General features: G+C 38.5%; 1 long non-coding RNA gene across 2 annotated transcripts in view; it reads right to left on the bottom strand.

The window, feature by feature from the left end:
* The window catches only part of LOC118001195, a 76,772-nt gene that overhangs the window by 46,912 nt on the left and 6,398 nt on the right, over positions 1–23,462 (bottom strand). The gene's annotated exons all lie outside the window — the stretch shown is intronic.

Below are 23,462 nucleotides of genomic sequence, written 5' to 3'. Positions count from 1 at the left end.
TGTCTGCCATGTGCCTGAGAACAGTAAGCTCTCGGGACACCTGGGTTGTTCAACTAATTGTCTGCCTTCAGCTCAGGTCAAGATCCCAGGGTCCTGGGATCAGGCCCAGAGTCGGGCTCCTTGCTCAGTGGCAAGTCTGCTTCTCCCTCTCCCTATGCCTGCTGCTCCCTCTCTCTGTCAAATAAATAAATAAAATCTTAAAAAAAAAAAAAAAAAAAAAAAAAGGAAGGAAAGCTCTCAGATAGTAGTATGGTCAGTTGTAGCTCAACCTGACTAGAAACTATCATAGGCAGAGTTTTGCACTACTTATCAAACCACACAAGCCTGATTTTACCATATGGAAGGACCTGCTCCAATCAAAGCTACACCACTTAGAGAAAGTCAAGCATTACAATACAATTGACATGAGTGAACCTTCAAACATTTGTACACAGCAACTAATAGGTTGGTTATTCTTTTGAATGTGTTTCCACCGTCTGATTTATTCTTCCCAGATCTGAAGTATAGAATATGAGACATCAATAAATCTAGGTGAATGTCGTGACCAGTGCAGAAAGGATCCAACTATATTAGGACCAAACAACATCACCATCACATAATTTGATCCTTTGTCATTGTTCGGGAATATGAGGGAAGGGAGAATACTATGAGCTTTTGAATTACACTAACCTGGATTCTCATACAATCTCCACAACTTAACAACAGTATGACTGGACAAGTTACTTCATCTGATTAATCCTCAGTTTCATTGTCCATAAACTGGGACAATGTGTTTAACTGCAAAACTTCTCCTTCTTCCCTTATATCAAGCTGTTTATTATAAAACATGATCTTTGCTCTGGAATATATGGCTCTAAAAGGAAAAATATGACAGAAAAACAAATAATTAAAATACAATCTAAACACTTTCCAGTTGCTCATTGAAATCTTGCCCCAAGTTTCCAGGAAAACATCAGAGGCTTAAGAGTTAGAAACAATATAAAAGCCAATGTCTATCCCAGTGTCTGATACAGAATAGATACTATCGAATAACAATATCATGACCATTTAAGTTCAGTTGGATCAAAACTACACACTTACTCAACCTTCTGGCCCAAGAAGAAGCGTGTTCATATCAGGCAGGCTCCTCCTTGTTAGCACTGTGTTTTTTTATATGCAAAGAAAGCCCCATCAAGCCAATTCCATATGAGTAAGGCACAGGCGGGGGGGCAAGGTAGGGAGCGATAGGTAGGGAGCTACATGGTCAGGCTCACAGAAATTCCCAAAATGTGGAGGTGTAAGGAAACCAGAGATAAGGGAACAAACCAGGCCACCCTGTCCCAGTGTGTGTGGGGGGGTGTCTTTTTTTTTATGACAGTCACCTGTGACCAACAAAGAATAACCAGACCCTAAAAAGAAGTAAGCCATTAAACATGTTATCACCAGTCCTTACTCAAACCACAACGTCACGAGAATGTTAAGGTCACAAGCTCCCTGGTCAGAGAGGTCTAAATAAAAGACTGTCAGTGGAGGCCCATGTTGGGAACCCTGTCAGGACCCCTCTCCCTCCTCAGAGCTTTTTCTGTATCCTTGCTTAATAAAATTATTTACTCACTCTCCTTTGTCCTCAAGGTTCATTCTTTGACTCCCTCCATGAGACAAGAACCTCGCTCTCCTGCTTCACAAGATGCCTTTGCACAATACTCTGCCCTCCAGACATCTCATCATATTCGTGCCAAGTGAAATCTTCACTACTTACCAGCTACTACAGCTTCTAGTCTATAAAATGGGGTTTATAATACATATCTCATACAGGGTCGATGTGAAAATCAAATAAAATAGCATATGCCTTCAAAAACTTTCCACAAATAATTATCAAGCTCTTACTTGTCTCCTCAACGGTATGGCTGCAGTGATAAATAAGAAACAGTAACCATTCTAAAGGACCCTTAAATGAACATTCATGGTAGGGTGCCTGATGCAATATAATCCACTAAAAATAGGGGCTAATAGAATCAGAATTCTGTTAGCCAGAAGGATGTTCAAGTGTATGTAATCGTAAGGGAGAAACGTTTCCTTGCCATCTCTTGAACCCCTTGTATACAGCAAGATTCTGTGCCTGGGTCCCCATAGTCTTTATTACTCAATTTTGTGGGCATGAGCATACTCATAAAGATTATTGCAAAGCATTTTAGTTCTAGAGGACTCCAAGGATAATTTATACCAACACATATTAAAAAGATACCACTGAGGTGGCGCCTGGGTGGCTCAGTCGTTAAGCGTCTGCCTTCAGCTCAGGTCATGATCCCAGGGTCCTGGGATCGAGCCCCGCATCAGGCTCCCTGCTCCACGGGAGGCCTGCTTTGCTTCTCCCTCTGCTGCTCCCCTTGCTTGTGTTCCCTCTCTCCCTGCCTCTCTCTGTCAAATAAATAAATAAAATCTTAAGAAAAAGTACCAATAAATATTAAAAAAAAAAGATACCACTGATATTTTCTTTTAATGCTGCCTATGTATATATCATTTCTTCAAACTTCATAAAAGGAATAGTATTTATTTCTAAAACATGTTTCCCCAAGTGGGATGATACTTATTATCAATGCATAGTTTTAGGTCTATCAACCCAAATTACATTTTATAGTATTTCTTCTGGCTGAGCTTCTGTTTTTCTCATTCCACCATAGAGTAAGTTATCAGATCTAATTTTGAAATATGAAAGCTATTATCCAAAAAGCAGCAGTATTTCCAGGTGCACTTTATGAAAGTGGAGAACTATTTCTCAGAAGCATAAAACAGTTGTTGAAAAATGCTTTAAAGTGCCAACAAGTTAGAAGTCTTATGAGTTGAGCAAGGTCAAGCTCAGAGGAGTGGAACCCTGAAGTCTATATGCCCCAGTCCCACAGTCTTCATGGGCATCATATTCAGACCCATGACAGTCTACACTAAAAAGGGAATAGAATACATTTTATTTCGAAAGTTAAAAGCTTTATTTTGTTCCATGTAAACATTTAAAATACATCGTATCACATTATTTTAACTCCACTTGGCATTTCTTTTTGTTTAATATACTGCAAGCCTCAAAAATAGCCCAGGCTCTCTCAAACTTAGAGAAGACTTGGAGGAGAAAATCTTCAGGCAGCCTGATACCTTTAAGCAACAGAGCTCCAAGGAGAACGTTAGTGATCAATTTCTTTTGTGATCAGACTTTTGGAAAACTCACTCACATGACTGAAAGCCACAAGACTGATTTATGGCAACATCCCAATTTAATGATTTACAATTAGAAGTACATTATATGGTTTATGCACAGGTGATCAGTGCACTTATACAAAGGACAAGAAAGATGTTAAGAAAGTCTACCATGAACAGAAAGCAGTTCGCTGATTTTTCTCTTTTCTTTAAGCAGCACTTACTGAATACCTAAAATGTTCTGGGTTATATGCCTGGTGCTGTTCAGGAAAAAAAAAAAAGATAAAATAATTGCTTCAATTTATGGAACATTTATACTATGTCAGATATTTTGCAAAAGTGATCTCACCATCTCATTTAATTATTACAAAAACACAAAAGGTTATAAAGCCCACTTTAACAAATGAGAACACTGAGGCTTGAGAAATAAAGTAACTTGCACAATTACACAGTAGTAAGTAGAACTAGGAATCAAATCCAGATCTATTATTCTGTAAAATTCAAGCTCTTTCTATCACACAATGCTGCTTTTAACTTAATATAATATGGGGTTCAGCAAACTAAGGCTTGGGTTCAAAATCTAGTCTATAGCCTACTTTTGTAAATAAAGTTTGATTAGCATACAGCTATGCTCATTCCTTTTTGTATTAACTGTGACTGCTTTCTTGCTAGGGCACCAAAGTTGAGCAGTTGCAACAGAGACCTTATGGCCTACAAAATATTTATTGTCTGGCTCTTTTATGGAATAAGTTTGCTGAACACTGATTTAAGACATGATCTTTGTTCTAGCATTGATACCTTGTTTACGATAAGCCATTACCATGCCCAGTCTCTCAGGAGCCATCTCAGCAAACTAAGACCAGCTATAGACATACTTACCAAAACACTGAATCCTGAGTCAATTGCCATGACAATGAATTTTGTCTCACCCATTTATATACTGAACCTTCTCCTAGCTAGCCCCCTTGAAATCCTACATGTATTCCCATGTTCCTGCCGGCATGTGTGGCTATCTATGGTGCATTTGGCATGTGAATGCTTCTTCCTGAAGCAGCCTTGTACTTCCCTGCTTGGGTTGTGCTGAGATCTGACCCAGATTCTTATCTGGAGGCAATGAAATATGGTAGGGGGTTGACCTTAATGACAACCAGCATCATCTTCTGAGGTATTATCCTTAAGGTGAGGTCATCGAATACTGTCCATGGAAGAGGAGGCTCCTAGCCTCTGGCAAGGAGTAAGGACTTGCTTCTGATGGTCAGGGCATTCAGAGAAATTGGGAGTTAATGGTCCTCAGGCTCATTCACATGAACGTTCTCATCCCAGTTCTCAGGATCCCAACTCTTTCTCTATCAGATCTCGGATTTAGATATACAAGAACCATTGAGTTTTCTTGGCATTCTTGCTACTCTTATACTCAGATCAAAGGCCCAAATTTCAGCCCAGTCACTCCTGCAGCTGCAGGAGATGAAAGTTTTTCTAAAGCTGTCATAAGGTCCTCTGGCTATTACAGCATGACATAGGTTAAAAATTGTCTTTAGCCTATAGTTTTTTTTTGCAAGGCTTCTGGTGATGTCAAAAGCAGCCACCGAACACCACAGTCCTCTTAATTATCATTATTCCCATAATGTTAAAGAACAGGAGACACAATGTTCTGATGCTATGTCATCCACCTGCACCTTAGCCCAATTAACAAGAAGTGAAAGGTTTAATAATTGTAATGCCACAGCATACGAGAGGTTGTTACCACAACACTTCTCATACCAGGTGCTTTATCCTGTGCTTTCTATGGCTTTGTGACTCAAAATCTGGTGCATGCACCAGCAGCATTGGCATCACTTGGAGCTTGCTAGAAATGCAGAATCTGAGGCCCCACCCCAAGAATATTGAATCAGAATCTGCATTTTATTGAATTCCCCAGGTAATTTTTTTTTAAAGATTTTATTTATTTATTTGACAGAGAGACAGTGAGAGAGGGAACACAAGCAGGGAGAGTGGGAGAGGGAGAAGCAGGCTTCCTGCCGAGCAGGGAGCCCGATGCGGGACTCGATCCCAGGACCCCGGATCATGACCTAAGCTGAAGGCAGACGCTTAACGACTGAGCCACCCAGGCACCCCTCCCCAGGTAATTTTTATGAACACTAACATTCGAGGACCTTTGCTCTAACCTAAAACAGATCCTGAAGTAAAGCTGATATGCTGCCACATTTTCGGAGAGTATAATCCGAATGGAAAAAACAGAAAGAGAAGAAGGAAAGAGGCAGAGAAAAAAGAAAGCAAATGCAAGAAAGTGCATTGCCAATTCATCACAACTTCTCAAGAAAGCACAGGATGGATAATTGGTCACATGGTATTTCTCCAGAGAGACTACATGGAATCGTAACAGCTTGGAACAGTCTGTTGTTGAGAGGAAGGAGGGACAAAAGTGAGCAATTTATTTGCTTGTTCATTTCTGTTTCCTGTCTTCCATTGGTCAGAGTGCCCTAAGAGCTGTTAACTTTTCAGCACTTCTGGATATATTATTAGGACCTTCCACGCAGCTACCTGTGAAGCCTGAGCATCAAGTCCAGTTAGACCATATCTGGGTGCTGGAGTAGTCAAGGATTACCAAATACCCAAGAAAAATTTCTGTTATGAAACATGTTTCATAGTCTGCTCTGGCTGCCATAACAAAATACCATAGAATGGTAGTTTAAGTAATAGAGATTTGTTTTTCATAGTTCTAGAGGCTGGGAAGTCCAAGGTCAGAGTGTTGGTCAATTCAGTTCCTGGTGAGAGCTCTCTTCCTAGCTTGCAGACAGCCACCTTCTAGCTGTGTCTTCACATGGCACAAAGAAAAAGTAAACTCTCTTGATGTGTCTTGTTATAAGAACATCAACCCTATTGGATTAGGGCCCCACCCTTATGACCTCATTTAACCTTAATTACCTAAAAGCCGTATCTCCAACTATAGTCCCATTGAGGGTTAAAGCTTCAACATATGAATTTTAGGGGGACATAATTTGGTCCATAGCAGATGTAAACCCAGGGGGAAAAAAAGCATCTTAGAGGAAACAGTACAGTGAGATGAAACATTTGGGGAAAAAAATCTATTAACAGTCACAGAGAAAACAACTGTTACTCTACAACAAGATAAGAAATAGGAGAGGTGCCTTCATAAACCAAAACAGAAGGATTTTAAAAAGAAATATTTAGAGAAAGAGAACTTTTTGCAATTAAAATATGATAGCAGAAATAAAAAATCATATAGGAGAGATGGAAAATAAAATTGAGAAAGTTTCCAAGAAACTAGAGCATAAGGATTAACTGAAGTAAAATAGATGAGAAAAAAGTTAAAAAAAGAAGTAAAAGGTCAGCTTAGGAGGTCCAACAATCATACAAAAGGAATTTCAGAAAATGACCCCCCAAAAAGGACATAAAGGTAAGGGGAAAATCCATGAAGCAATCATGAAAATTTTTCATATCCAAAGGACTAGAGTTTCTCAATTGAATGAGTCCATCTAATGTTCAGCATAATAAATTAAAAAAAAAAGACCTACACCAAAATAACCATGAAATTTCAGAACAGTGGGAATAAAAAAGTTATAGAATTTCCAGTGGGAAAAGACAGATTGTACCCAAAGGATCAAGAATCAGGAAGCTAGATTTATCAAGAGTAACACAGAAAAGAGAAGAAAATGGATATAAATAATGGATACAAAGGGTATAATAAATTTTGAGGAAAATTTGTTTCCTATCTGAAATATATATATATATATATATATATATATATATATATATATATATATGATTTGTTTATTTATTTGAGAGAGAGAGCAGGGGAGGAGCAGAGGGAGAGGAAAGAGAGAATCTCAAGCAGACTCCACTACCAGTGGAGAGCCCCATGTGGGGCTCAATCTGATGACCCTGAGATCATGACCTGAGCTGAAATCAAGAGTTGGACACTTAACCTACTGAGCCACCCAGGTGCCCCTGCAATCTGAAATATATTAAGCAAAACTATCAGTCAAATGAAGGAATAAAACAAATACATTTTCAAACATTCAGGCTCTGAACAATTTTATCCTGCATGTGTTCTTTGTCAGGAAGATATGGAAGAAGGTGTTCCATCAAATCAAGGAAGCACACCATGAAATAGGGAACACTGAATCCAACTAACAAATCCAATAATAGAGGGAGGAAAAAGGGAATCTGGGATTCCCTTTTATCCCAGAACAAGAACAGTGCCTAGAGAGTAACTAGTACAAATTAGAGCAGGTCAGAAGGCTCTGGAATATAAATCTGGTAGAAAGTGTAACGTGTTTTAATGTATTAAAAGGAAGATCTGACATTTGGGAACAGATAAGCTCACCTGAAATAACATTTACATGGTCATAAAAATGTAACTGACTAGGTATCTAACTAAAATTATGATATAACTATATTCTGAGGAGTGGAGATGGAAAGTATGCAAGTATGAGAAGGGAGAGGTGTGAAAGAGACCTAATTTCTCATCTTCCACCTTGAAGGACAACAGATAATGTCTTAAAAAAAAAAAAAAAGAATTAGCAGGATGAAGGCAAGTACAAAATAATCAGCCCCCAAACTGAAATTTTTCTATTGGGGAATTAGAAATAGTGAAAACAGTGTACTGCTCTCTTCATAATATCCTGTAGAGTTATTGCATCTTTAACTCATATGCTTCTCTCACTTTTATAAAAATTAAAACTGAATATAAAAATCTGAAATCTAAAAAGCAGGGTGCCTGGTGGCTCAGTTGGTTAAGCATCTGCCTTTAAGCATCTGCCTATGGCTCAGGTCATGATCCCAGGGTCCTGGGATTGATTCTCACATTGGGCTCCCTGCTCAGCGGGGAGCCTGCTTCTCCCTCTCCTCCCAGCTCATGCTCATGCTCTCTCTTTCTCACTCTTTCTGCTCTCTCTCTCAAATAAATAAATAAAATCTTTTTAAAAATTTAAGAAAAGTATGTAGTGTAGTAAGTTATAAACAAAGATCTAAGGAGCAGTGAATAATTGCTGTTGGGGGAAAAGGGTAGCAATGACATGCATAGAGAACTGGCAATTAAATATTGTTAAATAACAATATTTAAAGATAAATGCAAGTTTGATGGGTAAAAAGTAGGTGAAAGAATATTTGAGTTAAAGGGAATAGAAGGTGAGAAGGATATGGAGGCTTAAATGAGCACAATCTTTTTAAGAAAGTGTTAAGTTTTGGTGTGATAGTGGTATAGGCATTGGTGAAGAAGTGGTGAGATGTTTGCATGGAAATGCGGGGTATAGGTCACAAATTGGATATTATTCTGCAGATACTGGGAAGCCATTGTAGGATCCTAAGCACGTTTAGATGTGTCTTAATGGTCGTGATCCCAGGTGATTCACATATAATGAAATGGGAGCAGGACTGGAAGACTTACTTGGAGGAAGAGAACCCACAAGGATCAGTTTTCTCTTTATCAATCCATTAGTTGCTCTGGGCAACTTGACCCTTTGCCCATGAGAAGAACACACTATTCAAAATTCTCTTATACTACCCTTTCAACTTACTGTGTCCAAGCTTAAACCCAAACTTTGTTTATTCTTCAAGACCAGAACCTCCAGAAGGCACTAATCTTTTTGTTTACAATAAAAGAAGTCAAACTGTCTCCCTTCCAATGGCATTAGCTGTTACATGGCAACCAAACCAAGCTCTGAGACCAGTTTTTGTCCCTAAGGAAAGATAGGAGACATAGTAAATCATTGCCTCAGAATCCAATTGCTAAGCTAGTATGATCTGTTGATTTACCTTGCTTTTTATTTTATTTATTTTTATTTTTATTTATTTATTTTTAAAGATTTTATTTATTTATTTGAGAAAGAGAGTGAGAGAGAGAAAGAGCACAAGAGGGGGGAGTGGGAGAGGGAGAAGCAGACTCCCTGCTGAGCAGGGAGCCCGATGCGGGACTCGATCCCGGGACTCCAGGATCATGACCTGAGCCAAAGGCAGTTGCTTAACCAACTGAGCCACCCAGGCGCCCTTACCTTGCTTTTTAACCTTGAAAACCCAAGGGCTTTTGGTCTTAGCATTTTAAGTCCTGACTTTCTAGTTCTGAACTTTAGTTGCTGAATTCCTTTTAATCCTTTCCTCCTCTGCCTGGGTATCTGAACTGCTGCTCTATCTGACCGAATGTAACTGCTTGTCCTTGATCACTGACTGTTTCATCCATACCAGGAATCCTTCCAACCAACTCTTGTTGACCCCCTCATTATAAAGGGGATGACTCTACCTTCTTCAACCAATAGTTTTTAAAATATAAAAGAAGTAGTAATGAGGTCAGATGACAAAATTCTAACAAGCAAAGCAAGGGTTAGAATTTACTATTATTTAAAAATCTTGTTCTGTTATTGATTTCTAGTTAATTCTGTATGGTCTGAGAACATACTTCGTCTAATGTCAATTTGTTAAATTTTCTTAAGGTTTGATTTATGGTCCAGAATATAATCAATCTTGGTAAATATTCTAAGTATAGTTGACTATGCATTTTGCTGTTGTTGATGGAGTGTTTTTATAAAAGTCAATTAAGACAAGTTAGTCTTCACTGTTGTTCGGATCTTCTATATCCTTACTCATTTTCTACCTACTTGTTATGTTAATTACTGAAAGAAAAGTGTCAAGTCTTCAACTATAATTGTAAATCTGTTTATTTCTTCTTTCAGTTTTATCAGTTTTTGCTGTATGGATTTTGAAGCTTTGTTATTAAGTATATAAACATTGATCATTATTATGTCCTCATAATGAATTGACCCCTAATTTATCATCAAGAAATGTTCCTCTTTATCCCTGATAATATTACTTGCTCTTAAATCTACTTTGATATTAGGGCACCTGGGTGGCTCAATTAGTTAAGCGACTGCCTTCGGCTCAGGTCATGATCCTGGAGTCCCGGGATCGAGTCCTGCATTGGGCTCCCTGCTCAGTGGGGAATCTCCTCCCTCTACCCTCCCCCCTCTCATGCTCTCTCTATCTCATTCTCTCTCTCAAATAAATAAATAAAATCTTTAAAAAAAAAAATCTACTTTGATATTAGATAGCTACTCCAGGGGGTGCCTGGCTGGCTTAGTTGGTAGAGCATGCAACTCTTGATTTCATGGTCATGAGTTCAAGCCCCATGTTGGGTGTAGAGATCACTTTTTAAAATATATATGTATATATAGTTATTCTAGCTTCTTTTTTTTTTTTTTAAGCAAACTCTACCCCCAACATAGAGCTCAAACTCATGACCCAGAAATTAAGAGTTGCATGCTCTACTCACTGAGCCACACAGGTGCCCCTACTCTCTTTCTTTTGAGTTTGTACAGCATAGCTTTTCTCATTCTTTCACTTTCAATCTATGTTTCTGTTTAAAGTAGGTTTCTTATAGACTGCATAGAACCGAGTCTTGCTTTGTATCCAATCTGAGAATCCTATCTTTTAATTGGTATGATTAGATGACTTATATTTATACAATCTTTGCTATGGTTGGATTATAGTCTGCCATCCTACTAGCCACTTTCTGTTTGTTCCATTTGTTCTTATTTCCTCTTTTTCTCTGTTCCTTTATATTAATTGAGCATTTTTTTGTGATTCCCTTTTTATCTTCAATATTGACTTATTCTTTATACCTCTGTATAAAATGCTTTAATGGTTTCCATAGGTTTTGAAATCTAGATATTTAGCTAATCAGAGTCCACTCTCAACAGTATTGTTTAGCTAAAGCTTCCAAACTTGGTCTTCTTTTTGTCATACATTTTAATTTTATATAATATTTTTACATAATATATAGAACAGTACATTGCCACTGTTCTTGCTTTAGGCCATCATTTATGTCTTAAAGGGATTAAGAAAAGTGAATTATATTTTTCATCATTTAGTTCATTTCCAGCACTCTTCTTTATGTATATCCAAATTTTTGTCTGGTTGTTACATTCCTTCTGTTTGAATAGAATTCCTTAGGATTTATTTCAGCACAGACCTCTGGCAACAAATTTTCTTATTTTTTTTGTTTTCTGGAAAAGTCATCAATTCTTCTTCATATTTGAAAAATATTTTTGTGTGTATAGAATTCTGATAGTTTTTCTTTCAACATTTTAAGGATATGACTCTTTTTATCTTATGGTTTGCAGTTTCTGATAAAAATCTGCTGTTATTCTTAGATTTGTTCCTCTGTAGATAATCTGTCTTTTGTTTCTCTGGCTGCCTAGAAGATTTTCTCTTTGTCCATGGTTTCCACTAGTTTGAATATAATGCACTTATATTTGGGTATTTCATGCGGTTTTTTCAAAGATTTTAGTTATTTATTTGAGAGAGAGAGCTCATGCAGAGGGAGAGGAGAAGAGGGAGAGGGACAAGCAGACTCCACACTGAGTGGGGGGCCTAATGCTGGGCTCAGTCCCAGGACCCTGAGATCATGACCGGAGCCATAATCAAAGAATTGGAGGCTCAACAGACTGAGCCACCCAGGCACCCAGTGTATTTGTTTTTATCCTGATTGATATCGTCTGAGCTTCTCGGATCTGTTGACTGGAATCTTTGATTAATTTTGGAAAATTATTAGCCATTATATCTTCTTTTTTTTTTTTTAACGTTTATTTGAGAGAGAGAACGCAAGCGAGCAGGGGGAGGGGCAGAGGGAGAGGGATAGAGAGAATCTCCAGCAGACTCCCCGCTGAGCATGGGGCCCACATGGGGCTCAATCTCAGGACCCTGAGATCATGACCTGAGCTGAAATCAAAAGTCAGATGCTTAACTGACTGAGCCACCCAGGCACCCCGGCCATTATTTCTTCCTAAGAACAGATATTTTGTGTCCTATTCACTTTCTTTTCTTCTGGGATTCTAATTACACATATGTTAGACTTTTGTTATTGTTCCACAGATCTGTTCCACAGAGTGCTCTGTTCTGTTTTCCCTTTTCCTCTTTCTCCTCCTTTTTCAGTTTGGGTGATTTTTATCAATCTATCTTCAAGTACACTGATTCCTCCCATGACTGTATTGATTCTACTGATGACTCAAGCAGGCATTGGAGGCATCCTTCATCTCTCTTAAAGTGATTTTTTTCCTAGCATTTCCATTTCATTCTTTCTTATAGTTTCCATCTCTCTCCTGATATTACCCATCTAATCATGCATATTGTACACCTTTTCCACTAGATCTTTGACATATTAATCATTTTAAATTTCCTACCCAATAGTTCCAACATCTGTGTTATATCTTGGTCTAGTCTGTCCATTATTTTGTCTCTTGAAATCGTGTTGTATTTTTTTCTTGCTTCTTGTTATGCCCAGTAGTTTTTGTTGAACCTAGATATATTGTAGAGACCAAAGGAAATAGATTTTATGCATGGAAATGGGCATATCTTTTCTTCTGCTAGGCCTTTAGTTTGGGGGGCGTTGAGTGAATTTAGTCAGAAATTTAAATGGGTGTGGAGGATGTTGTTACTCAGGTTACACTCAGTGCACCATATGTTTCAAATTCCCATAGAATTACTTTGTATTTAGGGTGGTGGGGTAGTTTGCCAGAGGCTTTTCCTAGTGTCTGCCCCACCCTCACTTTTGGGTCTTTCCTTTGTTCCTGTGCCTCGGATAGGTCTTCCTGCATTCCCATGTCCTTCTCCAGGCAGTGGACTGCTATTAGCTGTTGATTCTTAGTCTGTGTTTTAGGGGTTGAGGGAAATGTTTACTCTTGTTCTAAAATTAAGCCTCAGTTTTAGGCACGAACTGTGTCACTGGATTGTAACACTGGGGCCTTCTTGGTGATGAAGAAGACCCAGCTCTCAGCTGTAGAAGACCTCTAATGGTCTAGGATAGAAGTGTTCTTGCCCCTCCCTCAGAGAGACTTCTCTATTCCCTTCCACCAGCTGTAATGGGTCTTCACACAAAAATATGTAAATATTATGAAATGATTGCCACAATAAGGTTAGTTACATCCATCACCTCATATAGTTACCTCTGGGGGGGGGGCAGGGGTGAGAATATTTAAGATCTACTCTCTTTGCAACTTTCAAGTATACCATACAGTATTGTTAAGTATAGTCACCATTTTATACATTAAATCCCCAGAACTTATTCATTTTATACCTGGAAGTCTGTACCCTTTGACCAACATTTCCGCACTTACCCCACTCCACAAGCCCCTGGAAATCACCAATCTATTCTTTGTTCCTATGAGTTCAGCTTTTTTAGATTCCACATACAAGTGAGATTATTCAGTAGGTTTTCTTCTAGGTCTAACTTATGTCACTTAGCATAATGCCCTCCAGGTACATTCTTGTTGTCACAAATGGCAGGATTTTCTTCTTTTTTATGGCTGAATAATATTCCATTATATACATGGAATGCCATTGGAATTTTGGTAGGAATTGCATTTAATCTGTAGATGGCTTTGGGTAGTATGGATGTCTTAGCAATATTAATTCTTCCAATCCTTGACCATGGGATATCTTTCCATTTATTGATGTCTTCTTCAATTTCTTTCATCAATGTCTTTCAGATTTCAGCATACACAAAACTCCTTGGTTAAATTTATTTATTTTTTCACCTCCTTGGTTAAATTTATCCCGTAGTATTTTATTGTTTTTGATGCTACAATGAATGGACTTATTTTCTTTATTTCTTTTTCAGATAGTTCGTTGTGAGTGTATAGAAACAAATTTTTGTGTGGCTTCTTTCACTTAGTATAATGTTTTCAAGTTTCACTTATGTTGTAGCATGTATCAGAACGTCATTTCTTTTCATGGCCAGGTAATATTCCATTGTGTGGATCTACCCTTTTAATTCATTTATCAGTCAATGGATATTTGGATTGTTTCCACCTTTTGGCTATTATAACGCTGCTATAAACATTCATATGCAAGTTTCTGGATGAATTATGCTTTCATTTCTCTTTGGTACCTATCTAGGAGTAGAACTGCTGGGTCATATGTTAACTCTTATGTAATCATTTAAGGAATTGACAGATTGTTTTCCAAAGCGGCTATGTACTCTTTTACATTCCCACCAGCAGTGTATAAAAGTTCCAATTTTTTCTCATCCTCACCATCACTTGTTATTTCTGACATTTTGATTCTAGCTATCCTAGTAAATATGAAATGGTATCTTATTGTGCTTTTGATTTGCATTTCCCTGATGGCTAATGATATCAGGCACCTTTTCTTGTGCTTATTGGCCATTTATATGTCTATTCAGATATTTTGCCCAGTTTTAATTGGATTGTCTTCTTCTTATTGAGTTATTAGAGTTCTTTATCTACTCTTGATTCAAGCCCCTTATCAGATACATGATTTGCTAAATGTGTGTGACATTTTATTTGGCAAGTTTTAGTAACTATCTATCTACATGATCACCATCTCTTTTTAGACACATTTTCTATATTCAAGTTAACTTCGGCATGCTTTGTAATTAAATACTTCAAATTAAATGCATTGGATACATATTTAGTATTATGCTTTCTCTTATTAACACTTCTATTAGATACATGTATACTGTACACAGCCAACACATGGAGGTGTTATACTGTAGTGGTTAATGGGTAGGAGAGGGTAGCTCTGGGGCTAGAGTTCTGGGTTCTGATACTGGTTCCACTACTTACTTGTTGTGTTACTTAGGATGTTACTTCACCTCACTAAGTCTTAATTTCCCTCATCTGTAAAATGAGGCTAAGGATAATACCTACCTACTATATGGTAAAGTAATAGTAATTAAATTAAGCAAATGTAGTAATGACTTAACCATAACTTCACACAAAAATATTAATAGTATTATGTTTGTTATTGTTGTTATTATCATGTTTACTTTGTTCCAAGTAATGTACATATTTTATAGATATTATTTAATTTAATCTTCAGAACAATTATGTGAAGTTGATATTATCACAGATAATATTTTCCTTAATATGCATACACAATTTTAAAATATCATTGTTATATAATCAAAAGAAGCACACTCAATAACTATTGCCTACCTAAAGATAACTACTGGATTAGAATATTTGTTAAGACATATTTAAATTTTATTTCTCAAGATCCTGGTTTGTCTACCCGGTCTTGTGGATTCATTACTTAATCATAGTATGACTTAAAGGAATTCTTCATTCGTTTAATAAAGAATACTGATAGTGTTTGTTTGGATTCCTATTCAATTCTTCAGCAAACATTCACTCTTTTATTTGAATAGATTTTCACTGTCTTTACTCAAACACATTTTAGTGATTTATATTCTCTCATCACATTAGTGAAATAAATGTTAAATGATTAACCGAAATGTTTATTTTAAAAAGTGACCGGATGAAAATATTTCAGGAGACAGAAATTTTGGAACAGCACATATTCAAAGAGAAAGAAGGAAAAATCTTTTTGGTATGTAGTATTAAATTTCACTGTCCCTGAAAACAGTCATCAAGCCCTTTACGCCTGCTCAATTTATAATTTACAGATAGCAATGGAGAGCCAATTATAAAAACATATTTTGGAGGGCTGCTGGAAATTTGTATTGGCAATTTTAATTATTACCAGATACATTAATGTATGTACAGGCTGTTTTGCTTTTGGATAAATAATGTATATGCTCTGACTCTACCAATTATTTATTTGAGCACCAAACACTGAGGTGAATGCTATCATATTACTGTCATAATATTTCATTTATTCCCAAGAACAATGCACAGAGTTTGGTTTTATTATTACTTTTATTTTATAAAGAACAGAAAACAGAAATTCAAAGAGGTCGCATGTCTTGACAAAAATTCTTCAGTTTCAAATATTTAAGAAAAATCTATTCTGTTACTTCTCCACCAGGAGGTGATGAGGTCTTAATTAGTGAGTAGAATGCCTTTCTTTTTGCCCCCCCCCCCTTTCTCCACTCTTCAGACACTTTTAGTTTAGGAGGAAACTATTTCTCTTTCATCCTGAAATAATCCAGTTGTTTTCTCTCTCTGGTATTCTACAGCAGTGGTTCTCCAAGTATGGTCTTGGATTGGCAGCAGTATTACCTGCAAACTTGCTAGAAATGTAAATATCCCTGACCAATTGAATCAGAAATGAAGGTGGGGGTATGCGGCTATAGAAATTGCTCTATAGAGATCACTCTGTAGAAGTCGATCTATATGATCACTGTCATTCTTAATTCCAAATTTGTTGACCTTAGTCCTCATGAAACTTTCCTCTTTGGTGGCACTTAGTAGAATTCACCACTACCTTAATCTTAAAACTGTCTTATGTTGTTTTCTAGAACACATTTTTATCTGATCACTCCTTCTGAGAAATTCTCACTAGCTCTCCTCTTTATTCCTTAATAAGATTTCCTAAGGTTTGGGGTGCCTGGGTGTCTCAGTCGTTGGGCGTCTGCCTTCGGCTCCGGTCGTGATCCCAGGGCCCTGAGATTGAGCCCTGCGGTGGGCTCCCTGCTCGGTGGGAAGCCTGCTTCTCCCTCTCCCACTCCCCCTGCTTGTGTTCCCTCTCTTGCTGTGTCTCTCTCTGTCAAATAAATAAAATCTTAAAAAAAAAAAAAGATTTCCTAAGGTTCCTAAGTTCTCTTTTCACTTCTGTTCATGCTTATGATTGTTCATTCCATCAGCTCCCACAGCTTCAAGCATCACAGATGCTGCTGACCTAGGCCTTTCTAGTAGTTGAATTATTTAGTCATTAACTGAGCATACTTTTGTTACTGTGCAGTGGGCACCATTGAGCACCACTGAACACCACTGAGCATCACTGAACACCATTTGCTAAGGATAGCAGAGGAAAAAACACTAAACCTTGATGTCCTTTAGGACTTATCCTAACATGCTATGATGTACTAAAATCACCTTTCTCCCTAAAATTGATTTTCCTTTTGAGTCTGATATCAGTATCATTACCCACATTGGAACTGACTCCTCCCTTCCCCTCATCCCACATATACAACCAACCCCCCTAAGTCTTCTTGTTTCTTTAAAAACATATCTCACAAGCATCTCTCTCCCTCATGGCCAATGTTTTGAGATTTATTCTCATCTATACTGTAGTATATCATAGTATATAATAAACTGCAGTAGATTCCTATGATTTTTTTCCCATTCAATATATCTTTCACAGTGTTGTCTGATTTATTTCCCTAATATTAGAGATTGTGTCATATCTACGTCCAGCTTAGAATCACAAATAACCATAAGAAACTCTTAATCATAAGAAACAAACTGAGGGTTGCTGGAGGGGAGGGGGGAGGGGGATAGGGTAACTGGGGGATGGACATTAAGGAGGGCATGTGATGTCATGAGCACTGGGTGTTATACAAGACTGATGAATCACAGACCTGTACCTCTGAAACCAAAAACACATTATATGTTAATTAATTGAATTAAAATAAAACTTAAAAAAAGAATCATACAAATAAATAACACACTTCAATGCTCCCAACTGCTCACAAAGACCAAAATCTTAAATAAAACATTAAAAGTCCTTCTAAATATGGCTTCAACTTCCCTTTCCAGCCACAAGGCCCAGCCTCCCCGGGCCACTTTCCCAATATGCTACACACTCCGACCCTGCCATGACTCTCATGTGTCCCTACGAGTGACCTGACCAGCACTGTGCCTGTGTAGTATCCCACATCAGGACCCAGCTCCACTGTCACATTTTCCGTGAAGCCTTTCCCACTTCTCCTAAGAGCCCCACCCCAACACCAGACAAAACAACAGCTTCCTCTTTCATGCTCCTAGAATATGTTGTTGATGTCACAGACAACGTCCCACTGGATTTTAAAAACTTGAGAGCAAGAATTATCCTGATTTATCTGTGTCTGCCTGACATTTAGCTCAGTGCTCGGCACATTAGTTAAGTGTTTAATAAAGAGATGGGGAATTGATCTACCCAGTTTTAATATGTTTGATTTCCATGGTGCAGCTATCTGGAGGCAGAAGAAGTTGTTAAACAGATTGTTCTACCTTCTAGATGCAGGCCCACTGAAAGGAGAAAGAGGTGGAGCTGACAAGGTAGGCAATCTTATAAACATGGTCCTCATAAGCCGGTAGTTGTGGTCTCCTAGATGTTGGCACATATAATCATAGCTCTTTGTGGTGATTCTTGTTTTTTGTTTGTTTGTTTTTAAGATTTTTTATATGAGAGAGAGCAAAAGCAGCGGGGAGGGGCAGAGGCAGAGGGAGAAGCCGACTCTCCGCTGAGCAGAGAGCCCCAGGCAGGACTCCATCCCAGGGTCCTGGGATCATGACCTGAGCCAAAGACAGAGGCTTAAAGGGCTGAGCCAGCCAGGTGCCCTGATTCTTGTTAATCACACAAAGATTAAATCACATTTTAAATTCTCAGTTTAAGAATTAAGAAAGTAAGCTATGTTTTGTTAAATAAATACTTTTAAAAAAATATAAGGATTTTTAAATTGAACTTACATTGCTTAGGATTGGGTTCAGCAAATAAATGAAATACCAAAATAACACTTTCTTTAAATATACAGAATCTTGGGGCGCCTGGGTGGCTCAGTCAGTTAAATGTCTGACTTCGGCTCAGGTCATGATCTCAGGGTCCTGGGATCCAGCCCTGGGTCGGGTCAGGCTCCCCACTCAGTGGGGAGTCTGCTTGTCCCTCTCCCTCTGCCCCTCCCCCTGCTCATGCTCTCTCTCTCTCTCTTTCTCTCTCTCAAATAAATAAAATCTTAAAAAATAAATAATAAATAAAACCTTTTTTAAAAAGGTACAGAATCTTATTTCTTTCCTACATACCCGTTCTGATCTTGCAGACTAGTGTGGCACATTGAGTCCACGGTGAAAGGGACAGAGGTTTTATCTGTCTTGTCGCTGCACATTTCAGGGCTTTCAATTCTAAGGCAGCTAAAGATAGCAATGGTGGAGCCCTAGCAATTACGTCCCCATTCCGGTTCTTTCCCTCTCAGGCTTCCCAGAAGATGTCATGCCATCTCTGCTTATATGCTACTGCCCAGAACTCAACAAATGACCACTCCCAGTGGCAAGGAGGCTGGGAAATGCAGTTTCTCTTCCAAAGCTAGAGACTGTGGTTCTACTACTAAAGGAGAAGGAGAAATGGAGGCTGCAGGACAACCAGTATCTTCTTAACCAGCATTTTTAGCTTCTTTTTTTCTGAAGCATTCCCCAATATGCAGTTTCACAATCTCATCCTCTAACCATGACCCATAAAGGAAGCATCACAGTATTTGAAAGATGAGTCAACCTCCCACGTCTGTATCAGTAAAATGTCAAAGTATAAAACAACTTTGAAAACACCTATTCCAGTGACAGTCCCTAAATTCTTTGTTATTAGTTCAAAAAGAGAGAAGATCAAAATTGAGAACAAACACTTCAAGATTTACAACACTCTGACATTTCTGAGACATGCAAGCCCATGATCAATAGAGTCATCTCACTGAATTAAGTGTAGACCAGTTCAAGTGTCACCTAATTTATTTGGTAAGTCACATGTGGCACAAGCTGAGTGTATGTCATTACACCGAGACCATGGGTCAGTCCTAAATGGATTGGGAATTAAAAAAAAAAAAGTCCTTCGTAGAGAATTTGAGAAGCACTGGTCTCCATCAATTTAAAGGAAGCACTGGGGCCAGAAGGTGGGGTTCCTGGTTTCTGATCCAGCATCAACTGCCTTGGTCCTGCACTGCTCTCAGACACTGGCACTCATGCTGCCCACCCACACTTCTGACCACCCGGGGAGCTCCAGAGCCATTTCTTATCAGAGCTCTAAACTGGCTGTGTGTGCTTCTGAAATCTGACTGGCCTCTCTGTGTCTGGACTCCAGTATTCGTGGGACAGGACCTATACACTTGGGTTCTGTGGCCATCTCACACCCACCATTTGTCTCCATTCTTGTCCTAGCCTCAAAACCATTCTGGATCCTGCTCCAAACCGCATAAACTATAGAAAACTATGATCTTAACTCTCACCCCGCTTTGAAGATCTCCATTGCCTAAAAGCATCATTGCAGTGCTATTTCTTCCTCAACACACACACACACAACGGGGAAAGCAGTGCAGACACAACCCACTCTCTTTTATTTATTTATTATTTTTTTAAAAGATTTTATTTATTTATTTGACAGAGAGAGAGAGAGCACAAGCAGGGGGAGCTGCAGGCAGAGGGAGCTGCAGGCAGAGGGAGAGAGAGAGAGCAGGCTCCCTGCCGAGGAGGAGAGAGCCCAACACGGGGCTGGATCCCAGGCCCTGGGATCATGACCTGAGCTGAAGGCAGACGCTTAACTGACTGAGCCACCCAGGTGCCCCGCCACTCTCTTTTAAATCAATGGTCACCCTCTACTGATCTGATCAAGTTGTTGAATTGACTGAGTTACTGCTGAATTTTTTTGAAAGTTTAGTTTTGGTGATTGTTCACACCAGTAGTTTCCATAGATGATTTGATAGAGTAGCTCACTTATCAATTTCTCATGTGAGTCACATTTCAGATGCTGAAGCAATTCTCCAAGACTCAACATGAAGATGTGAATGGATGAGCTTCCTCTTAAACACACTTTATAGCCTTTTCTATGTCTGCAGGTGTATGCCCTGCCCCTGCCTCTACCTCTGCTGGTAAAAAGTCTCTTTACAAGCTCTCCTCCATTGGGTAAAAGATATATGCTTGCTGGTTTCCTGCAATTGGTAATTTGGCAAATTGATTTTCAGAGAAATGATCTAGTGTCTCCACCAAGTGCCACAACCTACTGTAGTTAAATTATGTTTCCATTCACATAGTAAATGATTTCAGCAGCTGGAAGCAAATTTTTAGGGAAAAAAAAGGTCTTCATCCAAATTACTCCTTTTACATATACTTGTGGTGCCAAGTAGCATACCAAAAAACTAACACATCCATACCACCTCCACCCAAAAGTGTTTTTTCCTGCACTGTAATAAAAGAGTCCTGGCAGTTTGTGCGTAGATGAGGGGGTGGGGGACAGATGAAGAAGAGAGTTGAGAGTGCAGAACTAAGGCTTCTCTTTGCCTTTACCTTGATGGAGCACTTCACCATTTTAAAGCACTCTCAAAGATGCTGTGTTATCCGATCCCCACAATCAATTAGTGTATTTGCCAGGATCCACAGTGCTCTGTTTTTCAGTTGAGGTAAAGGAGGCTTATAAAAGTTAAAGAACTTCCCCCAAAGTCACACAAGCAGTAGTGAAAGGATCTGCACTAGAAACAACCTCTCAACTCTTACTCCTTTACTGGGCCCTGACTCCTACTTGGACATTTTTTATACTTCCACCTAAAAGAGTATCAGCCAAATACTTTTACCTATGTTTCCTTTAGGTATTTCCATTAGTTCGCCTCAGACCATGCTTTTCGTGCCCTTTTAATACAGTTAATTTATTTTTTATTTTTCACACAGTTCATATGGCTATAAACTCTTGAAGGTGAAGGCCCGGTCTTCTCCGTGGTCAGCATAGTTCACAACTTGTCTCTGGCATTCAATGGATCTCCATTTAGTTCCTCTCTTTGGCTACACCTTCTTTGGGTGCTTTAAATATGGCCGGTGAACACTAACCAATCAAGCAGTTTCTAAAGTTCTGGCAGAACTTCTAAGATCTGCTCATGTATAAGTTCAGGAATGAGAATAATATGTCAGGCTATTTTAAACAATAAATGCAACTGTTCTAAGAACAGACAACACAAAGGTTTTTGTTTTTTTTTTCCTAATCTCTTTGAAGACTGGAAATACAGATCAATGTACAATGTCCATCATCTCCCCTAGAAGCTGAAGATTTCAAGTTTTCTTCTCTTAACCATACATCTCATCTGGAAAATTTGATCTGACTGGTGTTGAACCAAATATCCTAAAATGGTATTACAAAAACTGTTCATTGAGAAGGTAAAATGCGTGTTGGGGAAAGAACTTAACAAGAAGGCTGCAACCACTTTAGAAGTGTAAAACTCCTTCCACAGGGGAGTTGGGACACTAAAACTTGCATCAAAGCACATGAAAATGACATCAGTGGTCTGTTATCCCCTCATAAATGGGCCAGACCTGGGCAAAGACGTTTGAGCAATGTCAGCCCTTGTCAAATCCATAACAAAGTTTGACATCTGTTAAATCATTAAAGATACAAATAAAATGTTAACCAAGACGGAGAAGGAAGGGAGAGTGCTGATAGTATGTATCAGGACTAAAAGTAAAAGGCCAGAAAAGACGTGATTAATTCCTGGACTTTGGAATATCACCATAGCTTGTTGGCTAAATCTTCCCAAGTTCCAAGTCACTGGAAACAACTCTGGTAATAAAAAGACTATGGAAATCTGTAAGAGATGGATTTAGGGCTTTTCACACTGATATAGCTCTTTCCACAATAAGGGGATATCCTTTGGCTCCTTACATCCCCATCTTCCTCCAGATACCTGGTTTCAATTTAACAGAATGTAATTCTCCCTGACCTCAAAGAGAACTTTGTCCTTGCACTAGCTCCGTAGAGCCAAATCCAAATATTGGCCTATGGTATTCATCTTAGTTTTTGTACCTGATTAAATAGTGTTTTCTGTTTTCCTTGTCCTTTGAGTATGGGGCATACTAGTCTGGAAGTTCTCTTGTCCAGCAAAGAGAGGAGTTGCCCTTCAAAACTTGTGACAGAGAAAAAGCTACTTAGACATCAAGTAGCTTGTTTTACTTTCATTTTCCTGGGAAAAAAAAAAGGAAATACTACATTTCCCAGATTCCCCTGGAGGTACACAGTGCTATGGGATTGATTTCTAGCCAACAGAATGTGACCGACGTCACAAGTGTCATTTCCAGGCTGAGGTAATTAAGAATGGGTATGCTTTCCCCACATATCCTCTTTCCTTTCCACCATCAAACTTGGAAGTCAAGTTCTAAATGACATAGCTACAAGAAGGGGTCAGCCTAAGTCCCTGAGTTATAAATTGGAAGAAAGATGCCACCTCACCCACATGGGGATCTTAAGTAAGTGAGAAGTAAACTAGTATTGGGTTATTCCACTGTTATTCAGAATTGTCTGAGACTGTAGTTAGTATTCATTTCCATGACTAATAAACAACTTTTAGAATGTTGAAATTTTCTAAAATAAGTAAGTGTGAGGCTTACATAATAAGTGCACCATAAATGGATGGAGATGAATATGCATCCAATTGAGCTCAAGGAAACCTAACTGGCCCAAAGGGGAACAAACTCCAGACTTTATATGTGGGTAAATGGGGACTTCTTGCAGCTACAAAGACGCAAAAGAGGAGAGGTGCACAGGGAGTACTGTTCTGTACCCTTGGACCTGCCAATCAAGGAGGGGGCCTTTATTTTTATTTATTTATTTATTTATTTATTTATTTATTTATTTATTTATTT

This window comes from Mirounga leonina, unplaced genomic scaffold, assembly GCF_011800145.1.
Source record: "Mirounga leonina isolate KUSES-001 unplaced genomic scaffold, KU_Mleo_1.0 Mir_53, whole genome shotgun sequence".
NCBI classification, from domain to species: Eukaryota; Metazoa; Chordata; class Mammalia; order Carnivora; family Phocidae; genus Mirounga; species Mirounga leonina.
This window is presented reverse-complemented; position numbering and strand designations above follow the sequence as displayed.